The 16,327-nt window shown below is 37.5% G+C and overlaps 1 protein-coding gene across 5 annotated transcripts in view; it reads right to left on the bottom strand.

Annotated features, from left to right (window-relative positions):
• The window catches only part of EDA (ectodysplasin A), a 427,402-nt gene that overhangs the window by 350,356 nt on the left and 60,719 nt on the right, over positions 1-16,327 (bottom strand). The gene's annotated exons all lie outside the window — the stretch shown is intronic.

Below are 16,327 nucleotides of genomic sequence, written 5' to 3'. Positions count from 1 at the left end.
GTAAAAGAAAGCTTTAACGGACCTGTTACAACACCCAAGTGGGTCATAGGAGAGAAATTATTTTGACAAAACTTGATGAAAATCCCTTACAATGAACTGGGCACTGTGTTAAGTACTTTACATTAATTATCTTATTAAAATTTCTCAACAATCCTGTTATCGCCACCCACATCCATGGAAATTGAAGCTTGGAGATGTTTAATAATTCCGTCAAGATCATATTGCTAATGACGTGTGTTAGCTAGCTAAGGCAGGTCTCTTGAGAATGAATTTTTCTCATTCATTCATGAGTTTTCACTCTCTGTATTCCATGGCAAAACATGTCTTCTGCTTGGAGTTGGAGACCTATTGAGATGAAAGTTACCCCTGGGAACTCTACCGACATCCCTGGGAGATGCTTTCCTACCATCAGTGTTAGAATAAAGATGTTTTGTGATCTACTTGTGTCAGGCTGGGCTAGAGAGTTTCTATCATAACCTAATCATAACCCTATTTGTCAATTCAATTATTCCCACTGTACAGGTAATCCATAGAGTGAAACCAGTACATAGGGTTCATGAAGATACATGTTACAACAGCTGGTCAGGCACATGTGAAGTGAGGTGCCATAACATCTTCCTCATTTCAGAGAAAGGGAAAAGATCTAGGCCAAATACCGAGTTCATACATGAGACAGTAGCATTCAATTCCTATTTCCATATGGGAGTCAATTTTCATTGACTCAAAGTCTGGAAGAAATGTTCTTATTTCCTCAAGTTACTGGCAAGCAATAAAGGTGCATACCTATGGAGGAAGTTAGGACAAAAGATACTTAGGAAAGAGAGAATATAAATCCTACTAATAGGATGTAGAAACTTTTAATAAAATATAAAAATTGATTAGAGTTACCTTTCTTTACTTGAATAAATTATATACCACAATTTGAAAGAAGTTTTGGTAACTTTTTAGAGTTTCAGGTTCATTATTTATAACACTGCTGAACTATCATAAAGTTCATTAAAAGGTCAGAATTGTCTCAGAAATGTTAAAGTTATCTGAGAGATGGTGCTCTACTTTAAGAAGAAACAAATTATCTCCATGGATATTTAATAGGAAATAAAATTACTACTGGGATGAGAAAAAGATGAAAATAATACAGAGCATGATAATTTATTATATACAATCCCAGATGTGCTTTTACTTTCATTTATGATTAATATTAAACCAATGTTTCACCTGCTTACATTCTGAAATTGGTTATATGCCTAAATTTTAGTGAAAATAAATATCATCTTGATTATATGGTAGAAGAAAAAGCACAAAAATATTTTTTCAGACTTTAAAAGAGAAGTCATTTTTAAGGTTTACTTTATTAAATTAAAGCTGGCTACTGAAGAATAATGCAGTAAAACCAGGGTCAGCACAATAATGTGGAAGAAAAAGCTACAAGCATTTACTGAAAGGTACAATATCTGTCATAAATAGGTATTGTGCTAGAGATTTTACACGTTAATTCATCTAATTTTAAAGACAAATCTATGAGGCAAGCCATATCACCCCATTTTATAGATGAGGCAACTGAGGTTCCAGGAGGTTAAGAAACATGTGGTCAAGAACACACTGTCAGTGAGGTCATTATATAGTGGTTACTAGCTGCCTTCAAATGATTAATTTGCTACTTCTCTTTTCAAAAGGCAATTTTTTTCTTTGAAAATATCCACAAAGTTGACAAACCTTTAGTTAGATTGATGAAGCCAAAAATAAAGACTCGATTTACTAAAATTCAGAATGAAAGAGAGGACATTACTATTAACCATAAACATACATCAAGGACTATAAGGGAATACGATCAACAACTGTATGTATACAAATTATATAACTTAGATGAAATGGGAAAGTACCTAGAAAAACAAAAACTACCAACATTGATTCAGGAAGAAATATAAAAGATGTATAGACCTAAAACAAGTGATTGAATTTGTAATAAAAAAATTACTCACAAAGAAAAGCCTAGGCTTACATGGCTTCCCTGATGAATTCTAGTAAACATTTAAAGAACAATTAATACCCATCCTTCTCAAACTCTTGCAAGAAATATAAGAGGAGGGAATACTTCTCAACTCATTCTATGACATCAGTATTACCTTGTTACCAAAACCAGAAAAAGATATCACAAGAAAACTACAGACCAATATATCTTATGAATATAGTCATAAAAATCTTCAATAAAATACTAGCAAACTGAATCCAGTAATATATAAAAAGGATTGTATAACATGACCGAATGAAATTTATTCCAGGAATGCAAGGTTGGATTAATATCAGAAAATCAATTAATATATCATATGAATAGAATAAAGGAAAAAATTCATGAATATCTCAATACACATGGAAAAACGTTGACAAAATTCAATACCCTCTCTCATGATAAAAATACTCAAAAAATTAGCAATAGAAGGAAACTTCCTCAACCACATTAAGGGGTACCTAGGAAAGACCCAGAGCTAACATTATACTAAGTGATAACTGAATATTTTCCCCCGAACAGGACAAGGATGTCTGCTCTTACCACTTTTATTCAACGCATTGTTACTAGAGGTTATAGTTATGAACTTAGGCAATAAAAAGAAATGAAAGGCATCCAGAAAACTCTCTATATAATATTTGCAGATAACATAATATTATATAGAGCAAAGTCTAAGGAATCCACACACACACACACAAAGACCCTACTAAAGCTAATAAACAAGTTTAGCAAGTTTGCAGTATACAAGGTCAATATTAAAAATTAGCTCTAATTCTATTTTTGCAATGAACTATTGTAAAATAAAATTTAAGAAACAATCCCATTTATAATAGCATCAAAATAAAATAAAACATTAGGAATAAATTTGACAAAAGATGTGTAGAACTTATACTGAAAACTACAAAATATTGTTGAAAGAAAGTAACGAAGATCTATGTAAATGAAAAGACATCCCACATTATAGACTGGAGGACTTAATATTGTTAAGATGGCAATACTCCCTAAATTGATCTACAGATTAAACACAACCTTATCAAAATACATGCTGATCTTAAAATTCATATGGAAATTCAGCGGCACAGAATAGCCAAAACCAATCTTGATAAAGAAGAACAAAGTTGGGCCGGGCGTGGTGGCTCACACCTGTAATCCCAGCACTTTGGGAGGCCGAGGTGGGTGGATCATGAGGTCAGGAGTTCGAGACCAGCCTGGCTAAGATGGTGAAACCCTGTCTCTACTAAAAAATACAAAAATTAGCCAGGCACAGTGGTGGGTGCCTGTAATCCCAGCTACTCGGGAGGCTGAGACAGGAGACTCGCTTGAACCCAGGAAGCGGAGTTTGCAGTGAGCCAAGATTGTGCCACTGCACTCTAGCCTGGGCGACAGAGCAAGACTCCATCTCAAAAAAAAAAAAAAAAGCATGGCACATGTATACATATGTTAACTAACCTGCACATTGTGCACATGTACCCTAAAACTTAAAGTATAATAATAATAAAAAATAAAAATAAAAAAATAAAAAGAAGAACAGTTATATGACTCATACTTCCTGATCTCAAAACTTACAACAAAGCTACAAAGTAATCAAGACAATGTAGTACTGCTGGCATAAGGACAGACATATAGATTAATGGAGTAGAATTGAGAGTCTAGAAATAAACGCTTACGTTTACAATCAATTGATTTTTGACAAGAGTGCCGAGAGAATTCAATAGGGGAAAAACAGTCTTCAACAAATGGTGCTGGGACAACTGGATATCCATAAGTAAAAGAATGAAGTTGGATCTACTCCTCATACCACGTATAAAAATTAAATAAAGCACATATCATACAAGATCTTCCTTTGCTTAAAGGCCTGCCTTGCTGTTAGAATAAAATACAAACTTCTGGGCATGCCATTTACCTCTCCATAGCCTAGACCTTGCTACTTCTGCAGTTTCATCTTTTGTCACCACCTCATTATCCTCCTCTTCAATCCCTCCTCCTGGATCCTACACTCTAAGCCACTCTGAGTGACATATGTTTCTTTGGGTCAGGTGCAGTGGCTCAAACCTGTAATCCCAGCACTTCAGGAGGCCAAGATAGGCAGATCACTTGAGGCCAGGAGTTTGAGACCAGCCTGGCCAACATAGCAAAACCCCATCTCTACTAAAAATACAAAAATTAGCTGGGCATGGTGGTGCATGCCTGTAATCTCAGCTACTTGGGAGGCTGAGGCACAATAATTGCTTGAGCCCGGGAGGTGGAGGTTGTAGTGAGTCAAGAACATGCCATTGCACTCCAGCCTGGGCGATCAAGGGAAACTCTGTCTCAAAAAAAATAAATAAAAAGCACCAGGATTTGCTTACATATATCAGTGGAATACTATTTCTCTATACTACCTGATAAATACACCTCCATATTGCAAGGCAGTCCAAGTATCACCTCTTCTATGAAAGTTTTCACTGACATAGAGGCATATCCACATACTAATTGTCTTTTCTTTCCCCCATAGTATCCCAACACAGTTCCTCCATTGAGAATTAACACTGCCACTGTGAGGTGTATGTTGTCCTGTTCCTTGCTTCAGGAATGAGGTACTGAGTCTCAACCAAATCCCTCAAGAAAATTACCTTTGTCCAGAAAGAACCTCTTTTTCCCAGGGCAGTGCAAATCCCTTGATAAGTCTGTGAAGAGGGTAGGGTACAAAGGCTCCCTTCAACGTGAGAGTATTCTCATTTTGCCATCCAAGCCCCAGAGCTCCTGTGAAGACTTTGTACTAACAGCTCAACTCCTTCTACTGCTCAATGCTTTCCTTCACTTCCCCACAGGAGTTGATCGGAGTGCATTCCCCAACAAACTGCTTATATTCTAACTCCATCTTAGAGTGTATTTCTCAGGGACCCTAACCTAAGACACTGTTTTACACTTACTTTTTAATAGTTCATCTTCAGATATTGACTGCATCAATGCATCCCTCAGTGCAGGTTGTCAATACAGGCTTGCCAAAATAAAAATAAAATAAAATAAAAAATGGATCACAGACCTAAATGTAAAGGCTAAAACTATAAAACTCTTAGAAGAAAACATTAATGTATATCCTTGTGACCTTGGGTTAGGCAATACTTTCTTTAAAATGATACCTAAAGGAGAAGCCACAAAAGGAAAATTAGATAAATTGGACATTAAACTTTACAGCATAAAAGTTTAGGAATAAACTTAACAAAAGATGGGTAGAACTTATGCTGAAAACTACAAAACACTGTTGAAAGAAAGTAAAGAAGATCTAAGTAAATGAAAAGACATCTCATGTTCATAGACTGGAGGGCTTAATATTGTTAAGATGGCAATACTCCCTTTCTTTTTCTTCACACAAATAAGAGTGAAGAAACAACTCATAGAATGAAAGATAATATTTGCAAGTTAAATATCTGATAAGAGACTCATATCCAGAATATATAAAGAACTCTTACAACTAAAAAAAAAAAACTACTCAATTGAAAAATGGGCAAAGGATCTGAATATACATTTCTCCAAAGGATATGTATAAGTAGCCAATGAGCACATGAAAAAATCATTAGTCTTCAGGAAAATACAAATCAAAACCACAACTGAAATATCACTTCAAATTCACTATGAAGAATATAATAAAAAATAGACAATAACAAGTGTAGACAAGAATGAAGAGTAATTGGAACCCTCATATGTTGCTTGTGGAAATGTAATATGGTGCAGCCACTTTGGAAAACAGTCTGGAAGTTCCTCAAAAAGTTCAACAGAGAGTTACCATATGACCCAGCAATTCCACTTGTAGGTATATACTCAAGAGAATTGAAAACAAATGTTTACACAAAAACATGTACACAAATATTGAGAGCAGCATTATTCATAACAGGCAAAAAATGGAAACAACCTAATGTCCATCCATTGATGAATAGATAAATGTAATATAACTATATAATAGAATATCATTCAACCATAGAAAGAATGAAATACAGGATTCATATGGATGAATCCTGAAAATATTACACTAAGTGAAAAAGCCAGTCATAAAAGATTATACATTATACGATTCCACTTAAATGAAATGTCCAGAATGGTCAAATCTATAGAGACAGAAAGTAGATATATGATTCCTAGGGGCTGGAAGAGGAGAGGGTTTAGGAAAAATGGGTAGTGACTACTTATAGGTACAGGGTTTCCTTTTGTGTCTCTAAAATTGATTATGATAATAGTTGCACAACTCTGTGAATGTACTAAAAACCAATGAATTAGCACTTTAAATGGGTGAAGTATATGGTATGTAAATTATATCTTAATAAAGCTGTTATCTTAAAAAATAGTGGTGCAAAAACTGTTGGTGCCTTGCATGGATTAAGGCAGGGACACCAACCTATACTAGTGGCCATTGTATTCTTTACCATCATGCATTTTCAGAGAAAGAAATGCCATTTCAGGCTGGGCGCGGTGGCTCATGACTATAATCCCAACACTTTGGGAGGCCAAGGTGGGCGGATTACCTGAGCTCAGGATTTCGAGAACAGCCTGGCCAACATGGTGAAACCCTGTCTCTATTAAAAATATAAAAATTAGCCAAGCATGGTGGCGGACGCCTGTAATCCCAGCTACTCGGGAGGCTGAGGTAGGAGAATCGCTTGAACCTGGGAGGCAGAGGTTGCAGTGAGCCGAGTTCGTGCCTCTGCACTCCAGCCTGGGCAACAAGGGCAAGACTCTGTCTCAAAACAAAAAAGAAAAGAAAAGAAAAGAAAGACATGCCATTTCACTTAAGAATGTTCTTGATGAAGTAGAAATTATTGTTTGTAAAATGCTATTTATGTTATTTATGTTAACATGCATTGGTTTTTATTTTTAAATCAATTAGTAAATTCTAAATGCTATTTGTTGAGATTATAAGGAACTTGCAATGCTGCATAACATACTACATTTATATAACATATCACATCCTTCTGAACTGACTTTAGTTTGGCTGTGTAGTTTGTAGAGGTTAACAACTCTTAATCTGCATTAGGAACAACTAAAAACCCTTTTCTGCCTTTATCAAGAGGGTAAAATGGACACAAAAATATTTGGATTTGGGGGACTAGAAACCTATTTATCTTATTCTTTAAAAGAAAGAAAAATTCTTCCTAAAATATTTTGCTTAAGGTATTAAATTTTAAAATCTATTTCACTATAACATATATTATACAATATGTTACATGATGATCCAAGATGCTGGTTTTAAATGTCATAGTTCACTCAAGTTTTGAAATTATCCTTCCAAATTATCTGGTTCCTAAATCTATTCATTCAAATATTTATTGTACTAGTTTCTATATCATAAAGGCCCAGATATTATCAGCTAATAAAATAAAATACAAAATCTAAATAAATGTTCCCATGAAATCATTTGCTGTAATCTCACTGCAACACAAAAAGATATTTGCTAACTGGCTCCAAGGGAGAACAAAAAATTAGTTGAATAATTTATTTCAAATATAAGAGCTGTTTAGTATTATAGTACTTTTAAAATTAAATTTAAGTTTTCTCCATTATTCAGAAACATATCAGTTATAAATGGTTCCATTTCAGGAAATTTTCTTGGCTCTCGATCTCTCCCTGGGTAGCCATTGAAAGACTTTTAGGAAGATGAAAGTTTTCAGAATAAAGTTAAACAAGTAATGAATACTTCCAGACTATTAGTCACTTCTATGTTCTGGCACCCATATATAAATGAAATAAAACAAAGACATTTAAAATGGAAAACCTTCAAAACTAAAGTCTTCTCATCTTCACTACCAAAGCTAAACAGCTCCAACTTCTTATCCAGTTTCATTCAAGCTAAGATTGTCTCAGCATTCTGGTGGGCAGAGATATACAGCTATACAGCATCTAATAAAATTCCAGGCCACAGTCACTGAATAAATGAGCAAAGCTAAACAAATGGCATTCCTTATCAAATAAACACTAACATGATTGAGCACACAGCATTTCAATCAGTCAACATCTGTTTTATAATCGTATTTCCTGTTTTATAAATGTAGTGTGAATGAACAATTCATTTTCATAGATTTACTGCCTCATGTTGCCTTACCATTGCATTTCAATTCTAGTTAGAGGGGCTTGGTATATATTGAATGAAGGAAAATCTTGATTGTAACTCAGGAAGGAGTTAGTCAAGTTGTCCTGCTAGTTCAGGGTTTATTACTTTATACACAAAACCATTTTAAATTTAATCTTTTGGATGGAAATCTAAACACTCAATACTCATTGCTTATCTTCACAAATAGAACATAGTAGATGATCACAATTTAATTGTTTTTTGATGAATTTGGGTCATTATTATGAACATCAATTACTGAGCTATATTGTAACATGTTGATGCCCTCAAGACTTATTTAAGTCATATAGGGCTATTAGGCCCACACTGCTATGAGTTCCTGGTTTGTTTTTCGGTTTTTCTGTCTCCTTCCTTAGAGTCAGCTGTCTCTCCCTCCTACTATTCAATGAGCCTTGTTAACATTTCTAAATGGCCTCTCCACAGCTGTTGGCTAGGAAATATGATAATCATGATTAAAGCATAATGATGAGTAAATAAATTATAAGCGAGTATCTCAGAATCTTACACTATATAACATGCATGAGCTTAAGTGCATGGATCTTGTGACACACACTTTATCTGCACAAAGCCTTTATTCATCTGAGTTCTTAGGTGATGTACTAGATCATTGAATTCCAGCTGTATATTGCCATTTGTGATAAACCTTCCCCTTTAGGATCATATATGCAGGACAATTTCATAATCTGGTATAAGGTCCTTAGGTAGTTAAAACAAGATTTAAGACAAATCTATTTTTTCTGCAACTGCAGATAAAAAAGCATAGTCTTTCTAAGCTTGAACATTTAGGATACCTAAGAAATAAATTGCACAGAGATTTAATACCTTGGAAGTATGACTTAGAAATCTGAAAATTTGTATACAACTAAGTATATAAATAGTAAAACAGATTCAGTTCAATCAGCAAATGTCTACTGAGCATCTACCATGTTCAAGGCATTATACTAGCATCACAAGGGATATAAAATGAGTAAGACGCAGTCCGCCGTTTAAGAACTTAATATCTAGTAAGCGAGATTAGATAAAAATGACTAAGATGAAAGGCAAATAAAGGTAATAGATGTAAGGAAACCATAAGTAAGTTATTATGGGAATTCAAAGAAATGAGAGATTAAACTTAGCTTGGGGAGAAGGATCAGAAAATCATTAAGTATTCCACGGAATACATGGCATTCATGATAAGCCTTGTAGTTTGGACAGGTTCTTAAGAGAAGAGAGTAGGGGGAAGAGACAGCAGTAGTAGTCATCTTGGGCTAAGGAAACTGCAATTGTTCATTTCACAAATATTTACTGAGCATTTATTATTATTATATGCCAGGCACTGTTGTAGGCAATAGGGATAGAACAGTAAACAAAGCAGATAAAAATCCCTGCCCTCACGGACCTGATATTACAGTGGGGAGAGAAAGAGATAATAAGAATAGTAATGATAATTACAACAATGACAGCCAAGACATTAGAGTACTTAACATGTTGGTCAGGCACTGTTTTTGTGTTTTATATATAAACCCATTTAATCCTCAAAACACCTCTATGAAGTAGACTGGTATTAATATTATCCCTATTTTAGAGATAGAAAACTAAGATATAGTGGTCAAACTGTCCAAAGGCACAATGAGAAATGAAATTATGATTCAAACCTGGGGTATCCAGCTACAGAGGTTTATATTCTTAACCATTATGTGATTCCAAATAAGCATCATCTATAACATGTTACATGTTGATAAACACTAAACTCAAGAAGCAGCAAGTCACTTTATTTGGAAGATATAAGAGAACAGCAGGGGGGGAGGAGCCAAGATGGCCGAACAGGAACAGCTCTGGTCTACAGCTCCCAGTGAGAGTGAGGCAGAAGACGGGTGATTTCTGCATTTCCATCTGAGGTACCGGGTTCATCTCACTAGGGAGTGCCAGACAGTGGGCACAGGTCAGTGGGTGCGCGCACCGTGTGCGAGCCGAAGCAGGGCGAGGCATTTCCTCACTCGGGAAGCCCAAGGGGTCAGGGAGTTCCCTTTCCTAGTCAAAGAAAGGAGTGACAGACGGCACCTGGAAAATCGGGTCACTCCCACTCGAATACTGCGCATTTCCGAGGGGCTTAAAAAATGGCGCACGAGGAGATTATATCCCGCACCTGGCTTGGAGGGTCCTACGCCCACGGAGTCTCGCTGATTGATAGCACAGCAGTCTGAGATCAAACTGCAAGGTGGCAGCGAGGCTGGGGGAGGGGCGCCCGCCATTGCCCAGGCTTGCTTAGGTAAACAAAGCAGACTAGAAGCTCCAACTGGGTGGAGCCCACCACAGCTCAAGGAGGCCTGCCTGCCTCTGTAGGCTCCACCTCTGGGGGCAGGACACAGACAAACAAAAAGACAGAAGTAACCTCTGAAGACTTAAATGTCCCTGTCTGACAGCTTTGAAGAGAGCAGTGGTTCTCCCAGCACGCAGCTGGAGATCTGAGAACGGGCAGACTGCCTCCACAAGCCGGTCCCTGAACCCTGACCCCTGAGCAGCCTAACTGGGAGGCACCCCCCAGCAGGGGCAGGCTGACACCTCACACGGCCAGGTACTCCAACAGACCTACAGCTGAGGGTCCTGTCTGTTAGAAGGAAAACTAACAAACAGAAAGGACAGCCACACCAAAAACCCATCTGTACATCACCATCATCAAAGACCAAAAGTAGATAAAACCACAAAGATGGGGAAAAAACAGAACAGAAAAACTGGAAACTCTAAAAAGCAGAGCGCCTCTCCTCCTCCAAAGGAACGCAGTTCCTCACCAGCAATGGAACAAAGCTGGACGGAGAATAACTTTGACGAGAGAAGAAGGCTTCAGACGATCAAATTACTCTGAGCTATGGGAGGACATTCAAACCAAAGGCAAAGAAGTTGAAAACTTTGAAAAAAATTTAGAAGAATGTATAACTAGAAAAACCAATACAGAGAAGTGCTTAAAGGAGCTGATGGAGCTGAAAACCAAGACTCGAGAACTACGTGAAGAATGCAGAAGCCTCAGGAGCCGATGCGATCAACTGGAAGAAAGGGTATCAGCAATGGAAGATGAAATGAATGAAATGAAGCGAGAAGGGAAGTCTAGAGAAAAAAGAATAAAAAGAAATGAGCAAAGCCTCCAAGAAATATGGGACTATGTGAAAAGACCAAATCTACGTCTGATTGCTGTACCTGAAAGTGATGCGGAGAATGGAACCAAGTTGGAAAACACTCTGCAGGATATTATCCAGGAGAACTTCCCCAATCTAGCAAGGCAGGCCAACATTCAGATTCAGGAAATACAGAGAACGCCACAAACATACTCCTCGAGAAGAGCAACTCCAAGACACATAATTGTCAGATTCACCAAAGTTGAAATGAAGGAAAAAATGTTAAGGGCAGCCAGAGAGAAAGGTCAGGTTACCCTCAAAGGGAAGCCCATCAGACTAACAACGGATCTCTTGGCAGAAACTCTACAAGCCAGAAGAGAGTGGGGGCCAATATTCAACATTCTTAAAGAAAAGAATTTTCAACCCAGAATTTCATATCCAGCCAAACTAAGCTTCATAAGTGAAGGAGAAATAAAATACTTTACACACAAGCAAATGCTGAGAGATTTTGTCACCACCAGGCCTGCCCTAAAAGAGCTCCTGAAGGAAGCACTAAACATGGAAAGGAACAACTGGTACCAGCTGCTGCAAAATCATGCCAAATTGTAAAGACCATTGAGACTAGGAAGAAACTGCATCAACTAACAAGCAAAATAACCAGCTAACATCATAATGACAGGATCAAATTCACACATAACAATATTAACTTTAAATGTAAATGGACTAAATTCTCCAATTAAAAGACACAGACTGGCAAATTGGATAAAGAGTCAAGACACATCAGTGTGCTGTATTCAGGAAACCCATCTCACGTGCAGAGACACACATAGGCTCAAAATAAAAGGATGGAGGAAGATCTACTAAGCAAATGGAAAACAAACAAAGGCAGGGGTTGCAATCCTAGTGTCTGATAAAACAGACTTTAAACCAATAAAGATCAAAAGAGACAAAGAACGCCATTACATAATGGTCAAGGGATCAATTCAAGAAGAGCTAACTATGCTAAATATATATGCACCCAATACAGGAGCACCCAGATTCATAAAGCAAGTCCTGAGTGACCTACAAAGAGACTTAGACTCCCACACATTAATAATGGGACACTTTAACACCCCACTGTCAACATTAGACAGATCAACGAGACAGAAAGTCAACAAGGATACCCAGGAATTGAACTCAGCTCTGCACCAAGCGGACCTAATAGACATCTACAGAACTCTCCACCCCAAATCAACAGAATATACATTATTTTCAGCACCACACCACACCTATTCTAAAATTGACCACATACTTGGAAGTAAAGCTCTCCTCTGCAAATGTAAAAGAACAGAAATTATAACAAACTATCTCTCAGACCACAGTGCAATCAAACTAGAACTCAGGATTAAGAAACTCACTCAAAACCGCTCAACTACATGGAAACTGAACAACCTGCTCCTGAATGACTACTGGGTACATAACGAAATGAAGGCAGAAATAAAGATGTTCTTTGAAACCAACGAGAACAAAGACACAACATACCAGAATCTCTGGGATGCATTCAAAGCAGTGTGTAGAGGGAAATTTATAGCACTAAATGCCCACAGGATAAAGCAGGAAAGATTCATAATTGACACCCTAACATCACAATTAAAGGAACTAGAAAAGCAAGAGCAAACACATTCAAAAGCTAGCAGAAGGCAAGAAATAACTAAAATCAGAGCAGAACTGAAGGAAATAGAGACACAAAAAACCCTTCAAAAAATTAATGAATCCAGGAGCTGGGTTTTTGAAAGGATCAACAAAATTGATAGACCGCTAGCAAGACTAATAAAGAAAAAAAGAGAGAAGAATCAAATAGACACATTAAAAAATGATAAAGGGGATATCACCATCGATCCCACAGAAATACAAACTACCATCAGAGAATACTACAAACACCTCTACGCAAATAAACTAGAAAATCTAGAAGAAATGGATAAATTCCTCGACACATACACCCTCCCAAGACTAAACGAGGAAGACGTTGAATCTCTGAATAGACCAATAACAGGATCTGGAATTGTGGCAATAATCAATAGCTTACCAACCAAAAAGAGTCCAGGACCAGACGGATTCACAGCCGAATTCTACCAGAGGTACAAGGAGGAACTGGTACCATTCCTTCTGAAACTATTCCAATCAATAGAAAAAGAGGGAATCCTCCCTAACTCATTTTATGAGGCCAGCATCATCCTGATACCAAAGCCGGGCAGAGACACAACCAAAAAAGAGAATTTTAGACCAATATCCTTGATGAACATTGATGCAAAAATCCTCAATAAAATACTGGCAAACCAAATCCAGCAGCACATCAAAAAGCTTATCCACCATGATCAAGTGGGCTTCATCCCTGGGATGCAAGGCTGGTTCAATATACGCAAATCAATAAATGTAATCCAGCATATAAACAGAACCAAAGACAAAAACCACATGATTATTTCAATAGATGCAGAAAAGGCCTTTGACAAAATTCAACAACCCTTCATGCTAAAAACTCTCAATAAATTAGGTATTGATGGGACGTATTTCAAAATAATAAGAGCTATCTATGACAAACCCACAGCCAATATCATACTGAATGGGCAAAAACTGGAAGCATTCCCTTTGAATACTGGCACTAGACAGGGATGCTCTCTCTCACCACTCCTATTCAACATGGTGTTGGAAGTTCTGGCCAGGGCAATTAGGCAGGAGAAGGAAATAAAGGGTATTCAATTAGGAAAAGAGGAAGTCAAATTGTCCCTGTTTGCAGATGACATGATTGTATATCTAGAAAACCCCACTGTCTCAGCCCAAAATCTCCTTAACTGATAAGCAACTTCAGCAAAGTCTCAGGATACAAAATCAATGTACAAAAAGCACAAGCATTCTTATACACCAACAACAGACAAACAGAGAGCCAAATCATGAGTGAACTCCCATTCACAATTGCTTCAAAGAGAATAAAATACCTAGGAATCCAACTTACAAGGGATGTGAAGGACCTCTTCAAGGAGAACTAGAAACCACTGCTCAAGGAAATAAAAGAGGATACAAACAAATGGAAGAACATTACATGCTTATGGGTAGGAAGAATCAATATTGTGAAAATGGCCATACCGCCCAAGGTCATTTACAGATTCAATGCCATCCCCATCAAGCTACCAATGACTTTCTTCACAGAATTGGAAAAAACTACTTTAAAGTTCATATGGAACCAAAAAAGAGCCCACACCACCAAGTCAATCCTAAGCCAAAACAACAAAGCTGGAGGCATCACACTACCTGACTTCAAACTATACTACAAGGCTACAGTAACCAAAACAGCATGGTACTGGTACCAAAACAGAGATATAGATCAATGGAACAGAACAGAGCCCTCAGAAATAAGGCCGCATATCTACAACTATCTGATCTTTGACAAACCTGAGAAAAACAAGAAATGGGGAAAGGATTCCCTATTTAATAAATCGTGCTGGGAAAACTGGCTAGCCATATGTAGAAAGCTGAAACTGGATCCCTTCCTTACACATTATACAAAAATCAATTCAAGATGGATTAAAGACTTAAACGTTAGACCTAAAACCATAAAAACCCTAGAAGAAAACCTAGGCTTCACCACTCAGGACATAGGCATGGGCAAGGACTTCATGTCTAAAACACCAAAAGCAATGGCAACAAAAGCCAAAATGGACAAATGGGATCTAATTAAACTAAAGAGCTTCTGCACAGCAAAAGAAACTACCATCAGAGTGAACAGGCAACCTACAGAATGGGAGAAAACTTTCACAACCTACTCATCTGACAAAGGGCTAACATCCAGAATCTACAATGAACTCAAACAAATTTACAAGAAAAAAACAACCCCATCAAAAAGTGGGCAAAGGACATGAACAGACACTTCTCAAAAGAAGACATTTATGCAGCCAAAAAACACATGAAAAAATGCTCACCATCACTGGCCATCAGAGAAATGCAAATCAAAACCACAATGAGATACCATCTCACACCAGTTAGAGTGGCGATCATTAAAAAGTCAGGAAACAACAGGTGCTGGAGAGGATGTGGAGAAATAGGAACACTCTTACACTGTTGGTGGGACTGTAAACTAGTTCAACCATTGTGGAAGTCAGTGTGGCGATTCCTCAGGGATCTAGAACTAGAAATGCCATTTGAACCAGCCATCCCATTACTGGGTATATACCCAAAGGACTATAAATCATGCTGCTATAAAGACACATGCACACGTATGTTTATTGCGGCATTATTCACAATAGCAAAGACTTGGAACCAACCCAAATGTCCAACAATGATAAACTGGATTAAGGAAATGTGGCACATATACACCATGGAATACTATGCAGCCATAAAAAATGATGAGTTCAGGTCCTTTGTAGGGACATGGATGAAATTGGAAATCATCATTCTCAGTAAACTATTGCAAGAACAAAAAACCAAACACCGCATATTCTCACTCATAGGTAGGAATTGAACAATGAGAGCACATGGACACAGGAAGGGGAACATCACACTCTGGCGCCAGTTGTGGGGTGGGGGGAGGGGGGAGGGATAGCATTGGGAGATATACCTAATGCTAGATGACGAGTTAGTGGGTGCAGCGCACCAGCATGGCACATGTATACATATGTAACTAACCTGCACATTGTGCACATGCACCCTAAAACTTAAAGTATAATAATAATAATAATAAAAAGAAAACAGCAAAGGATAAAGCCAAATAAATAGGTTGGGCTCACATTATGGAGGGCCTTGAATCCAAGACAGGGGAGTCCACCTACTGAATTAAGTGCAATGGGAAACCACTGAAGATATGATTAGTGCCTCACTTTATAAAGGGTGAACTGGAGTGAGGAGAGAGGCTGGAAGAGGAGATCTGACTCACCACTGAACATTTATCAAGATTATTGATACAGCCCAGGTGAAAATTAATTACGGTATAGAACAGAATAAAATATATATTGAGAGTCCAAGAAATTAGAGATTACACACACACACACAAGCACACGCGTGCGCACACACACACACACACACACACACACAGAAAAACTCATTCTTCCATTTGAGGCCAAAATCTCAAAGACATCCTTGACTTCCCTGTTTCCTCTCACA

The sequence above is a fragment of the Gorilla gorilla genome, chromosome X (genome assembly GCF_029281585.2).
Source record: "Gorilla gorilla gorilla isolate KB3781 chromosome X, NHGRI_mGorGor1-v2.1_pri, whole genome shotgun sequence".
NCBI classification, from domain to species: Eukaryota; Metazoa; Chordata; class Mammalia; order Primates; family Hominidae; genus Gorilla; species Gorilla gorilla.
The sequence above is the reverse complement of the archived record's forward strand: the minus strand, read 5'-3'. Positions and strand labels throughout refer to the sequence as shown.